At 41.1% G+C, this 15,000-nt stretch overlaps 1 protein-coding gene across 2 annotated transcripts in view; it reads left to right on the plus strand.

Annotated features, from left to right (window-relative positions):
- Positions 1–9,836: 9,836 nt before the first annotated feature.
- ercc6l2 (excision repair cross-complementation group 6-like 2) overlaps positions 9,837–15,000 on the plus strand; it is an 89,881-nt gene continuing 84,717 nt past the window's right edge. For both annotated transcript variants that reach the window (XM_043713493.1, XM_043713497.1), the window contains exon 1: positions 9,837–9,887. The gene's annotated coding sequence lies outside the window, so the exon portion shown is untranslated. The remainder of the gene's footprint in view (positions 9,888–15,000) is intronic.

Genomic DNA, 15,000 nt, shown 5'->3' on the forward strand with positions numbered 1-15,000 from the left:
ATTGACTTGTGGCATTCTTGTTGGTTAAAGCTTGTAATACTAAAACTGAAAGCTGTTAAAATTTCTGCTGTTCTAGATGCAATGTAGAGTATGGTTGTCCTTAACCAATATGGTATCTTCACCGCAATGAATGAAACTAATTCCTTTTTGAAGCTGGCTGAAGGATTTCCAAAAGACTTTCTCAAAATATCTTCCCAGAATACAATTCAATGATATTTTGACTGTATCTAACTGGTATCATGATGTCATTTGCGCCAATTCTCTTTTCTGCGTGAGATTATATACCTAATTTGAGGTGTACAAAGTTATGTGAGACATAGATAGGGTAGGAAAGGAGAAACTTTTCCTCTTAGCAGAGGGGTCAAAAATCAGGAGTCACAGTTTCAAGGTAAGGCGTCGGATGTTTGAGCAGATTTGAGGAAATATTTTTTCACCCAGACAGCAGTAGGTATTTGGAACTCACTGTCTAAAAGGATGATAGAGGCAGGAACCCTCAAGATATTACAAAGTATTTAGATGAGCATTGGAAATGCCATATGTCTATGGGCCAAATGGTGAAAAGTTGGGTTAGGATAGATGCTTGATGTCCAGTGCAGATATGACAAATCAAAGAGTCATTTTCAATGCTGTATAAACTCTGTGGCTCAATTTTAATGACCCTTGGAAATGCCACTGTATTCCTCCATTTTCAGAAAAAGAAAAATGATGATTATTTCCTTTTTTTGAATTGACAGTGCCTCAGTTTTATTTCAGTTATTTCATGTGCTTCAGTTTTATTAACTAGCTGTTTATATAGCACATTATCAAAGACATTATTTAAATCATGAAGAGAACTCAAAGTTAACATTTTGGGGCCGGTGAACCTTCCTCAATTCTGAGGAAGGATCACTGGCCCTGAATCGTTAACTCTGATTTTTCTTTACAGATGCTGCCAGACCTGCTGAGCTTTTCCAGCAACTTCTGTTTTTGTTTCTGATTTACAGCTCCACAGTTCTTTCGGGTTTTACATTATTTAAATCCATGTGGGTAACATCCATTGCATTCCTTTCAACAATCTCCTTTCTACGTCATCAAAACATTTGATTAGATATGTCTAAACTGATCTGTTTTTTACAATTCAGTCTTGATTAGCACAAACTTCTTCAAGTGTCTGTTGCAATTTCATTGATAATTTCTAAAATTTTACCCACCATTGATGTTAAACAGACCAACCTGCAGTTGCTAGAACTTTTCTTATACCCTTGAATAAAACTGTCACATTTGCCAGTGTCCAATTGTTCTGATATATTAGGGAAGATTGAAGCTTATGGTAAGTCCTTCCATTCTCACTTCGTTTAGCAACCTGGAATAAATCCAACCTGACCTGATGACTTATCTACTTTTCGCACAGTCAGCTTTTCCAGTACATCCTGCAATAATTTTCATCCCATCCATAAGCTTTATGTCCACTTCTATGATGTTGGGATGAAGTTTCCTAAGCTGTGCTACTGCTGGCATCTATAGTTATCTGCTGAGCCTGTGTGATTCAATGGCGGGACTCTGGGTAGGATAATGACAGCGCTGGTCAATTAAGAGGCCGATACTACACTGCTACCCAATTATGGACAGTGGTCATCTCTCAGGGGTATTGGCCTTATTAGAGGGCAGGTATACCTTTAGTCTCAGGGTCAATCAGGCACGGTGCAGGAATTTAAGGGTAAACCCTCAGCTGGAAGCATCGCAGCTAAACAGGAAGTCGTTGCTGTAATATCCCCTCGAGGGCCATGAAGTAACCCTGAAGGAAAGCTTCTCTTTCTCTGCCAGAAGCCCAATGATAGACAGCCAGTTTAACTAGCAAGAATCTGTCTTAAGGCTGGTAAAATAGCTTAAGAATGGGGTGTGGTCATTAATGAGCTACAGATTGAGTTGGCTATTCTCCTCCAGTTGATCGTGGGCCTTGCCACTGTCATTCTCATGGTTGGGAATATCCCACGTTCAAGGTTTGTGTAAAGATTTGTAGCTCGTTTGCAGTTGTTGCACGTATGCTCACTGAGGTGGGAATTTGGTTTCTAGGTGACAGCCTCAGTGCTGTGGTGCCTCTTGTGAAGCGCTGCTGTACTGTGCCGGTTGAAAACCAGATTCCCAGCTCAGCAAACATATCCACAGCATATTCCATGGTGGCAGAAGACAACGCCATGTAACAAGGTTTCCACCTCCCAACCCATCTCCAGAGAATTTTGATATGACTCTGGACAAAAAGGTGTGCAGAGAAAAATTACAGAGATGCCAACCGTAGAGTGGTTACAAATAGGGATATCAACTACTCAAAAATAGACTGGAAAGGTAGTGGCATAAAGGGCAGATAGCACAAATGTTCCAAGACCAGGGTCAGGAAAATTTCCTACACCAGTATGTGTCCAGTCCAACTCTTCGATCTGATTCTTGGGAATGAGGTGCAGCAAGTAAAGTTGTGAATATTCAGGATATAGTGATTGTTGTATAATAAAGTTTTGGATATTGATTAAAAAGGACAATAGCAACCAGAACAAGAATAATTAACTGCAGAAAAGCTGATTTCAAAAAGGCAATGGCAGAGCTGACCCACTGAGCCTGGAACAAAAGGTTGATGGGAAAAACAAAGGGCTACCTTCAATGAGATAGTTCATGTACAGTCAGGGTAAAGGTAAGGCTGCCATAATCCCAGAGGACCATAGATTAGATTAGATTAGATTAGATTAGTTACAGTGTGGAAACAGGCCCTTCGGCCCAACAAGTCCACACCGCCCCGCCGAAGCGCAACCCACCCATACCCCTACATTTACCCCTTACCTAACACTACGGGCAATTTGGCAGGGCCAATTCACCTGACCTGCACATCTTTGGACTGTGGGAGGAAACCGGAGCACCCGGAGGAAACCCACGCAGACACAGGGAGAATGTGCAAACTCCACACAGTCAGTCGCCTGAGTCGGGAATTGAACCCGGATCTCTGGCGCTGTGAGGCAGCAGTGCTAACCACTGTGCCACCGTGCCGCCCATAGAGCTGGTCTCTCACTAGGAAGAGATGACTGGTGGTGGTTTAACCTGAGGGTCACCATGCCTCAGGTAAGGGGCAAGGTTGGGAAACATAGTCCTTCATGGTGATCTCAGTCAGTACAGGAATTGAAACTGTGCTGTTGGTGTCACTCTGCATTACAAATCAGCCATCCAGCCAACTGAGCTAACCTGGAAGCTTAACAATTTGGGCTATTCCATTCTAAATCATAACAAACTGACAACCCTTAAGCAAAATCTGGGTGCAACAACTCTCTGCATCCTGTTAACCAGCCAATCTTCTATCCATGACCATCTGTTGCCTCCATCACCATGACTATTTTTTCCCATAATAATCTTGATGTGGCAGCTTGTCAAATGCCTTCTGGAATACCTTCATTAACATCTAGTGGTGAGTTTCTGAGAAATGCATAGATCTATCTCGATTATTTTTGTTATACTAATGTGCAGTAAGGTGTTCAATTACAGTCTGTTATCCATATTTAGTACATTAATCCCAAACACTGGAAATAAGTCGCACATGTATCGTAGATTATATCACTGTTCTAACAATATAAAATCTCCCTATTTGTTCAAAAGTTAGGGAATCTCGCAGCTTTATTCTCTTTGTAATTCTCCTGAATCTCACTCTTCATCTGCATTGAAAGAAATAATACTGGTCCCTAGCCAGATCGTAACAAATTTGGGTGGCCTTCTGAGTCGATAATAGTATCTTCTTGAGCTATAACAATGGCATGATGACATTACATTTCATCATTATATGCAATGGAATAGAAAATAATATTATGATGTTAAATGAAAAAGCTTTTTTGGTATTATAATACCTGAAGTCTGTTGAATTTGAAGTATTTTTCTAATGGATTTTATACTTTAAACCTTCAATGTATTAATTTTATGTGGTTCGGGTAATAGTGTTGTTGTTGAGGCACAGGTTGTGTGTTCAAGTCCCACTGCAGAAACTGAATACAGAAATAAAGCCTGACATACCAGTGCAAGCCTGAAGGACTGCCAGACTGCTGCACTATCGGACTGCTAACCTTCAGATTAAATAGTAAACTGAAACTCTGTCTGATCTGTCAGGTGGATGCGAAAAATTTCATGATATTCTTACAAAGAAAACTAGGGAAGTTATCCCTAGCATTGCATCTACCATTTATAGAGTCATAGAAATGTACAGCATGGAAACAGACCCTTCGGTCCAATCTGTCCATGCTGACCAGATATCTCAACCCAATCTAGTCCCACCTGTCAGTACCTGGCCCATATCCCTCCAAACCCTTCCTATTCATATACTCATCCAAATGCCTCTTAAATGTTGCAATTGTACCAGCCTCCACCACTTCCTCTGGCAGCTTATTCCATACCTGTATCACGCTCTGTGTGAAAAAGTTTCCCCTTAGGTCTCTTTTATATCTTTCCCCTCTCACCCTAAACCTATGCCCTCTATTTCTGGACTCCCCAACCCCAGGGAAAAGACTATTTACCCTACCATCCCCCTCATAATTTTGTAAACCTCTATAAGGTCACCCCTTAGCTTCCGGCGCTCCAGGGAAAACAGCCCCAAGTCTGTTCAGCCTCTCCCTATATCTCAAACCCTCCAACCCAGGCAACATCCTTGTAAATCTTTTCTGAACCCTTTCATGTTTCACGACATCTTTCCAATATGAAGGAGACCAGAATTGCATGCAATATTCCAACAGTGACCTAACCAATATCCTTACAGCTGCAACATGATGTCTAACAATAAAAGTTCTGCTTGGTAATTATCACATTACTGTCCATGGAAGCTTGCTATGTGAAAACTGATGTCCTACATGCCCAAACAACAGTATACTATCTTCACTACTCCATTTGCTGTGAAATGCTTTGGGACAACAGGTAGGAATCAATGGATCTCTTTCTTTTATGGTCTTGTTGCCACCTTTCAATGGAAGTGATACAGTCCTTGACATTACATTGTTTCTGCTATAAAGTGGAATGTTTAATGTGAAAAGTTTAAACGTGAAATACAATTGCTAAACTGCTGACCCCATCTTGAATGCCTTCCACTTTTTAACAACTCGCATTTATAAAAGCAGCACCTTCATGGGAAGTCTTTCAATGGTGACCTCAATCATTTCTGGAAGTGAATCCACACTATTGGCATCACTCTACATCTGAAATCAGACATCCAGCCAACTGAGATAACTGACCCTTTGTAATGGTAATGGAAATGTCACTGGACTAATAATCCAGGAACTCAGGTTAATGTTCTGAGGTCATGGGTTTGAATCCCACCAAAGCAGATGGTAAAGTTTGAATTCAATGAAATCTGTAATTTTAAACTCTAGATTAATGATGACTATGTAAATACTGCCAGTTATTGTAAAAATCCATCTGGCTCACTAGTTATTTAGGGAAATAAAATCTACATTCCTTATCTCATCTGGCCCATATGGGACTCCAGACCTGCATCAGTTTGGTTGACTCATAACTGTCCTTCAGACAATTAGGGATGGACAATAATGCTGGCCTTGTCATAGTCAGTGATGCTCTTGCCCATGTATGAATGAATAAACTGCAATAAAATAACCCAATTTGTTTTTTATGAGCATTGTGAAACAAAATTTGATACCAAGTCAAAAGAGATATTAAGCCAAATGACCAAAAGCTTGGCTACAAAAATGCTTTAAGACATGTTTTAAAGGAAGAAAAGGAAGCAAAGTAGGAGAAATATATGAAGGGAATTCCAAGGCTCAGGGACAAGGCAGATTAAGCTAGAGTTGCCAATGGATGAGAGATTAAAATCAGGGATGCCTAATAGGCCAGAATTTGAGGAAGGAAAGAGATTAATGTAGAATTGATGGCTGAAGAAGATGGAAGATATGGATGAATGAGGTTGCAGAGAAATTTTAAAAGAAGGATGAAAATAGTTGTTTTGCAGCACAGAACCTGTAGCAAGAGACATGCAGTTGAAGCTGTTCATCTTGCACATCTTGTACACCAAGACAGATCCATGCCAAATTTCAAAGGGAGCACCCATTTACACTGCAGGAGAAAATGGTGTTGATTGGTTAGCAAGCGTGGCTTTTGCCATGGAGAAAAGACCTACAAATTTTTAATTTTTAAAAATGTGAGATCTATGACTTGTTCATTTTCTGCAGACACCGGTCCTCATGATGCTGTTAAACTAGACTATCAGCCCTTTGACTGGTCGATAGCTCTCACAGGCAGGGCTTGAAGTCTTGTCCAGTACCAACTAACAACCCCATAGCTGTTAACTCACTGCATAGTAATCCAGCCAAGTAGAAACAAACTCACCAGAAACTTTTCAGCTGTGTGGTCAAGGCCACTGCTTCTACATGAATTTCAAGCCTTGATGTGGATACATGAACAGCAGAATTTTGGACGATCTCTACCTTAACGGAAAACTAGCCAATGGTGTGTTGAAATTGTCAAGACCAAGAAATCACAAAGGCATGAAAGATGGTTTCAGAAGCAAATCAGTTAAAGCAAAGCCAGATGATATTACAGAGGTGGAATTAAGAGTTCTTGATATGGGGTGGATATGTGATGGGAAGCTTGTTTTGGGAACAAATATGTCACCAAGGCTGTGAACAGTCTGGTGTTCATTTTTAAATGTTCATCTTTGTATCTAAATCCATCCAATGGTCTCAACCTATCACTGTAATTACCTTCCTCCTTGATTTCAATACACTACCCCAATCCATGTGCTTTTATTTTACATAATAAACTCTTATGTGGGAATTTGTCAAAAGTTTTTTTAAAGTCCAAATAAACCACATCCACTAGCTACCCTTCATCAACTCTTCTAGTTATAATCCTCAAAGAATTTCAGTACATTTGTCTAGCATGATTACCCTTTTGTAAATCCATGCTGACTGACCTATCCTGCCTGTTTTCCAAATGCTCAGCTGTTAAATGTTTTATAATGGACTTCAGAAATTTCCATATTGCCTACGCCAGACTGACTGGTACATAATTACTGGTTTTACTCTGCCTCCCTTTTTAAATATAGTGGTTACATTAGATACCCTCCAATCTATTCAAACTGCTCCAGAGTCCACATAGAACCTTGGAAGTTGACCACAAATGCATCCACTATTTCTAGGACCACTTCCTTTCGTATCTTGGGATATAGATTATCAGGCCCTGGGGATTTATCTGCCTTCAATCCCAATTTCTCCCAATACCATTCTCTTACTAATATTGTTTGCCTCCAGTTCATCCCTCTCACTAAATCCTGTGTTGCCCAACATTTCTGACACGTTATTTTCTTTGTTCCCCCCCATTATAAATTCTGCAGTTTCTGACTATAACGGGCCTACAAATCTCTTCACATACTTATTGAAGTTTTTGCACTCAGTTTCTATGTTCCATGCAAGCTTACTTTTATACCCTATTTACCCTTAATCAATTCCTTTGTCTTCCTTTGCTAAATTCTAAACTGTCCCCACTCTTCAGTTTTTTCCTGGACAATTTGTATGACTATTCTCTGGATCTAATAGTAGCTCTAATTTCCCTTGGAAGCCATGGTTTGGCCACCTTTCCTATTTGACTTTTGTGCCAGACAAGAATGAAAAATTGTTGCATTTTACCCATGTGCTCTTTGGGACATTTGGCATTCCACTATCATCCCTTTGAGTAACGCTTCTCAAATTATCTGAGCCAACTCATGCCTAATACTATCATAGTTTCTGCTATTTATATTCAGGACCTTAGTCTCAAAATCAACTATATCACTCTCCATCTTGATGGGGAATTCTACCGTAAAATAGTCACTTATCCCAAGGGCATATAGCTGAAATACCAATAATTCCTTTCTCACTATACTATACACAGTAGGGGATGGCATGTTTGCTAGTTGGTTCCTCAAAGTATTGATCTAGAAAGCCATCCTGTATACACTTCAGGAATTGCTCCTCCATGATACTATTGCTGATCTGCTTTGCCCTTTTAAAATTCTACCAGCTGTCATGGTGGGATTGGAACCATGTCACTTGGACTTGGACATGATTTGCATGTGAACGTAGGAAGTATGGTTAGTAAGTCTGCAGACAACACCAAAACTAGTGATGTATTGGACAGCAAAGAATGTTTCCTCAGAGTACAATGGAACCTTGATCAGGTGGGCAGAGAGGAGTGGCAGATGGAGTCCAATTTTGATAAACGTGAGGTGCTGCATTTTGGGAGGGCAAATCACGGCAGGACTTATATACTTAATGTTAAGGTCCCGGGGAATGTTGTCAAACAAAGAGACTTTGGAGTACAGGTTCATAGTTTGTTGAAAGTGGAGTCACTATAAGATAGTGAAGAAGGTGTTCTTTTTGATTGCCTTGGTCGAGTACATGAATAGGAAAGGCTTAGGGAAATATGGGCCAAATGGGACGAGATTGATTCAGGATATCTGGTCGGCATGGATGAGTTAGACTCAAGAATCTGTTTTGTGCCATACATCTTCATGACTCTATTTGGATTACTAGTCCAGTGACATCAAAACTTTATCATCACCTTCCCTAAGATCTTAAAACATCTTGAACAACACTTTTTGTCATCTGAGTTATTATTTCAATTTCTGTTTTGGTGTTGTATTTTGACTTATAATGCTCCTGTGATGCATTTTGTGTCTGTTTTATTACATTAAAACTCAATATAAGCTGCTGTTGATTTAGCAAGAGACAATTCCCAAGGAAAGACAGTCATTTGTAGCTAAGGTGGAAAGTTTTTGGCAGGTTTGAAGGTTTCAGTAACAAATAAAGAACAATAGAACCTCCAACCTTTGAATTCTGAAGTCAGATCAGATTCAAAACATTAATTCTGATTTCTTACCACAGATGCTGCCAGACTTTGGGTGCCACAGTGGTTAGCACTACTGCCTCACAGCGCCAGAGACCCAGGTTCAATTCCCACCTCAGGCAACTGACCGTGTCGAGTTTGCACATTCTCCCCCTGTCTGTGTGGGTATCCTCCGGGTGCTTGGGTTTCCTCCCACAGTCCAAAAATGTGTGGGTTAGGTGAATTGGCTGTGTTAAATTGCCCGTAGTGTTAGGGGAATGGGTCTGGGTGGGTTGCACTTCGGTGGGTTGGTGTGAACTTGTTGGGCTGAAGGGCCTGTTTCCACACAGTAAGTAATCTAATCACTTGCTGGGTTTTTCTAGAATTTTGTATTTGTTTCAGATTTTCTGCATCCATAGCATTTTGCTTTTGTTCTGAAAGTTTCAGTCTTCCCCATATTTAACTGGAAGGAATTTCTCAACATTAAAAGATGTAAAAGTGAATATAAGATCATAGGGGTAGGAATAATGTTTCAAAACCAGTCAGACTTTGATGGCAGGTTAGGCAAGAAGGACCAGTTCTCCTGATAATGTTAGTACTGGGTATTGCGCAGTGGGCAGTGTAAAGCGGTAAGGTTGAGCTGGGTTTCTTAAGTGTACATAAAGACGGGGGGGGGGGGGGGGAAGCTGTTGTGGTGCAGTGGTATCGTCCCTACCTTTGGACCAGAAGCCTATTCTCAAGTCCCACCTACTTCAAGGCATGTCGTAAATGACATCATTGCCACAGGCTGATTAAAAGAAAAACTCAGAAAAGAAGCTTGTTGAGAGAATAACTCATCTTTCAGACTGCTTCTACCTCCCGCCTCGGAAACGTCACGAGACAGTTAACCGCACCTTCTCGGAGGCAGCCAGCGAGTGCCGTTATTGGGACATGTAGCGCCTGTCACGTGACCATGTCATGTCGATACCACTTCCGGGTGGAAGGTGCCTGAGAGGCGGTTGGAGCTGTTGATAGGTGCGTGTGTCGGCGGGGGGGAGACGGGGATGGGGTTAATGTGGCTGTGATACCGATAATCGCTGGTGAGTGAAGTGCCCTCCGTTCCCTTCTGGGGGTGTTGTCAGTGATCGGATAGAAAATCGATGAGGCAAAACCTTAACACTGTCTTATTCATTGGTCCTTACGTCCTGTTAGTTTACCCCCCGGGTAGTCAAACCACTGTGTGCAAGATTGCGTTCAATAAATTAGTGAAAGAGGGGGGGAAAGAGTTGTTGGAGGTGCCTTCAGTAATCTTGGTCCGTTCTGTAACTCTAGCTTTGATAGTAAGATGAAGAGGAGTTGAAGTAATGATTTAACTTCCCAGATACGGTGTTCGCAGGATTCGGGATGCAGTGTAAAAGGAGGACAAAATAACTAAGGAGGTGTGGAGATGCACTGGGGAAAGAATAAGGGCGAAGATTGGAAGTTAAGGAGGGAAAGGAATAATGAGAGGCTGATTAGAACGTGTGAAAGATTTGCTTTTCATAACCACAGGATGTTTTAAAAAGTGCTTTAAAGCTGATGAAAGAGGCAAAGCTGTGCATAACAAACACCCATAAACAGTACAGATTTGAATTTGATTTATTGCTGTCATGTACTGAGATATAGGATATCAGAACAGAGTGCAGAATATATGGCTGCAGAGAAGGTGCAGAGACAGATCAAAATTAACATTTGAGGGGTTTGGTCAAAAGTCTGATAACTGGGTAAGAAGCTGTTCTTGAATCTACTCATACGTATATTCCAACTTTTATATATTCAGCCTGATGGAAGAGGGTATAACTTGGGTGGGGTGGGGTCTTTGATTATGTTGGTTGCTTTCCCAAGGTAGCGGGAAGTAGAGATGGAGTCAGTGGATGGAAGGATGATTTGTGTGATGGACTGGAAGGTGTACACAACACTGTGTAGTTTCTTGTGGTATTAGGAAGAGCAGTTGTCATACAATGCTATGGTAAATCTATAAAAGTTGGTAAGAGTCTTTATGCACTTTCTGTTTCCTGAAGAAGGGCTTATGCCCGTAACGTTGATTCTCTTGCTACGTTGATTCTCTTGCTCCTTTGATGCTGCCTGACCTGGTGCGCTTTTCCAGCAACACATTTTTAAGCTCTGATCTCTAGCATCTGCAGTCCTCACTTTTTCCAAGAGTCTTTATGTACTTGCTGAATTTCCTTAGCCTCCTGAGGAAGTAGGGGTGTTTTTGTGCTTTCTTGACCGTCTCGTTGATGTGGGTGAATGAAGACAGATTGCTGATCATCACTCCCAGAAACTTGACGCTCTCTACCATCTCCACTTTAGCACAAGGAGTGTGGCCTTCATTCCACTTCTTGACATCAGTGACCAGTTTCACTGTTTTGCTGACCTTGATGCAGAGATTGTTGTCTTTACACCGTGACACTAAGCACTCAGACTGTTTCTTGTATTCTGTCACATTGTTGTTTGAGATCTGACCTACAAAGTTGGGATGGCAGTTGGCCATATAGGTGTGAATATATAAGGAATATAGCAGGGGGCTGAGTGTGCAGCCTTGCAGGGCACTGGTGTTGAGGATTATAGTGGAGGGGGTGTTGCCTATTCATACTGACTGTGGTCTATGGCTTGGGAAGGCAAAGAACAGGTTAGAGAGGCGGGACCGAGATCTAGATTTGTTAATGTTAACTTATGTCTGATTAACTTGATTTAATTATTTAACAAAAAGAGTTGATCAGTGTAGTGCAATAGATGTTAACATATTTGAACTACTGTGGCAGTTTGTCAAATACTTGTTGTAGGTGGCTGATTTAGAAGATGGAAGTCTATACATTTAAGGAGACTATGGCCATGTGGATACAAAATTGATCAGAGACAGAAAGCAAGGTGGTAATGAATGGATTATTGTGATCTAGTTTACAGTGGTGTTCCCAAATTGTCAGTTTTGAGTCCGTTTATTCTTAGATCTAATTTGAATTGCCCATACTTGGTTGTGAGGAGCACTCAGTGAATTTGCAGATTATCTGACAGTTGGCAAAGTAGTAGATCATGATGAGGATAGGGAATTGAATGACATGGACAGAATGGTGTTATGGCCAGAAGGAGTTCATTGCACAGAAATTTGAAATGTACTTTGGGAGCACAGTCTTGTTATCCATACAGTATGCATAAATGCCTAATAATGGCAGAGTAAAATAATATCTTAGTCAAAAAGGTATATGGCTTTCCTGAGTGTCAGCAACTAGAAGTCACAGATCCTAAATTATTGGGATAAGAATCTAAAGGAGAGATGAATGGGAATATTTTCACTTGGGTTGTTCTCAAGATTTAGAATGTGCCACCCAAAAAGATGGCAGCAATTTTATTAATCATTTTGAAAAGGAGTTGAACTTGAGAAACTTAGAGGCAGAAAGTGTGGAGATACAGTACTAAACATGACTGCTGTTTCTGAAGTGCTAGCACAGCTACGATTAGCAGAATGATTTTCAAGCGCTTTAGGTTTCTATGATTTTATGATTCCAAAAGGATCTTAAAGTCTGATGCTCTGAATTGTTTTGGTCTTAATATTAAATGTTTGTTTATAAAACATGATGCTGGTTGTTGGCTCTCTTTCTATATTTTCCATGTATATTTAGATGAATAGTTGAAACCCCATTGCATACAAAGCTATAATCTAAGTACTGGAAAATGGGATTAGAGTGGGTTTAATCTAGCTCAGCAGGGGGATAGAAACCTGAGGTGTAGTTCCAGTGGACAGAGGATGAGAGTTAGGAGGGCATGGACAGGATTTCACGGTCGCAGGAATGTGCTGGCAAACAGCAAACTGGTTTGAAGTGTGTCTACTTCTAGTATCTGAAATAAGGTAGGTGAGCTTGCAGCATGGATAGGTACCTGGGACTTTAATGTTGTGGCCATTTTAGAGACATGGATAGAGCAGGGTCAACAATGGGTGTTGCAGGTTCCAGGGTTTAGATCTTTCATTAAGAACAGGGAAAGCGGTAAAAGAAGGGGAGGTGTGGTCTTGTTAGTCAAGGATAATGGTGGCTGAAAGAACCTTTGACAAGGACCCTTCTACTAAAATAGTATGGACTGAGGTTAGAGACAGGAGAGGAGAGGTCACACTGCTGGGAGTTTTTTATTGGCCTTCGCAGAGTTCCAGGGATGTGGAGGAGAGGATCGGCAAAACAATTCCAGATAGGAGTGTAAGAAACAGGGTGGTCATTATGGGGGATTTTAACTTCCCCAACATTGACTGGAAACGCTATAACTCTAGTACATTGGATGGATCAGTTTTTGTCCAATGTATGCAGGAGGGTTTCCTGACACAGTATGCCGAAGGGCCGACAAGAGGGGAGGCCGCACTGGATGTGGTACTTGGTAATGAACCAGGCCAGGTGTTTGATTTAGTGGTAGGTGAGCATTTTGGAGAGAGTGACTATAATTCAGTTACGTTTAGTTTAGCGATGGAAAGGAATAGGTACATGCAAGGCAAGAGTTATCGATGGGGCAAGGACAATTATAATGCAATTAGGCAAGACTTAGGATGCATAGAACGGGGTAGCAAAATGCAGGGGATGGGGATAGTCGAAATGTGGAGCTGGTTTAAGGAACAGATATTGCATGTCCTTAATAGGTATGTCCCTGTCAGGCAGGGAGGAAGCGATTAAAGTAAGGGAACCGTGGTTTACTATAAAAATTGCATCTCTTGTTAAGCGGAAGTAGGGGGCTTATGTGACGATGAGGTGAGATGGTTCAGATGAGTCGATGGAGAGTTACAGATTAGCTAGAAAGGATTTAAAGAGAGAGTTAAGAAGAGCAAGGAGAGGACATGAGCAGTCTTTAGCAGGTAGAATTAAGGAGAATCCTAAAGCTTTCTTTAGGTATGTGAGGAATAAAAGGATGACTAGGGTAGGAATAGGGCCAGTCAAGGACAGAAGTGGGAAGTTGAGTGGAGACCCTGTGGAGATCGCTGAGGTACTAAACAAATATTTCTCATCTATTTTCACTTGGAAAAAGGAGAATATTGTAGAGGAGAAGAATGAGATACGAAATATTATACTAGAAAGGATTGAGGTTAGTAAGGAACAGGTGTTATCAATTCTCGAAAGAGTGAAGGTAGACACTTCCCCTGCACTAGATGGAATTTATCCGAGGATTCTCTGGGATGCTGGGGAGGAGGTGTTGGAGCCTTTGGCTTTGATCTTTTGAGTTGTCATTGTCTGTAGGTTTCATACCAGAGGATGGAGGATTGCAAATGTTGTGCCCTTGGTCAAGAAGGGCAGTAGAGATGACCCAGGTAATTATAGAACAGTGAGCCTTATGTCTATTCTAAGAAACATTTTGGAAAGAATTATAAGAGATAGGGTTTATAATCATCTAGCAAGCAACAATTTGATTGCAGATAGTCAACATGGTTTCGCCAAGGGCAGGTCATGTCTCACAAACCTCATTAAAGTTTTTGAGAAGGTGACTAAGCCTGTAAATGAGGGTAGGGCAGTTGATGTGGTGTACATGGATTTCAGTAAAACCTTTGATAAGATTCCACATGGTAGGCTGATGGAGAAAATGCAGAGGCATGGCACTAAGAGTGATTTAGCAGTTTGGATTAGAAACTGGCTTTCTGCAAGAAGGCAGCGAGTGGTGGTTGATGGAAAATATTCAGTCTTGAGTCCAGTTACTAGCGGTGTGCCACAAGCATCTGTTTAGGGACCACTGCTGTTTGTCATTTTTATAAATGACTTGGATACAGGCATAGGTGGATGGGTCAGTAAGTTTGCAGATGACACTAAAGTGTGGAAGAATGTTGCAGGGGGATTTGGATAAACTGCAGAATAGGGCTGGGAGATGGCAGATGGAGTTCAATGCAGATATGTGTGGTGATTCACTTTATTAAGAATAACAGGAAAGCAGAGTACTGGGTCAATGGAAATATTCTTGGTAATGTGGATGTGCAGAGGGATCTTGGAGTCCATGTACATAGATCCCTGAAAGTTGCCACCCAAGTTGATAGTGCTGTTAAAAAGGCATACACTGTGTTTGTTTGGTTTTACTGGTAGAGGGATTAAGTTCCAGAATTGTAGTGTCCTGCTGCTACTATACAAAACGCTAGTGTGGCTGCACTTTAAATTTTTGAGGAGAAAGTGAGGTCTGCAGATGCTGGAGATCAGAGCTGAAAATGTGTTGCTGGAA

The sequence above is a fragment of the Chiloscyllium plagiosum genome, chromosome 2, assembly GCF_004010195.1.
Source record: "Chiloscyllium plagiosum isolate BGI_BamShark_2017 chromosome 2, ASM401019v2, whole genome shotgun sequence".
In the NCBI taxonomy this organism is placed as follows: Eukaryota; Metazoa; Chordata; class Chondrichthyes; order Orectolobiformes; family Hemiscylliidae; genus Chiloscyllium; species Chiloscyllium plagiosum.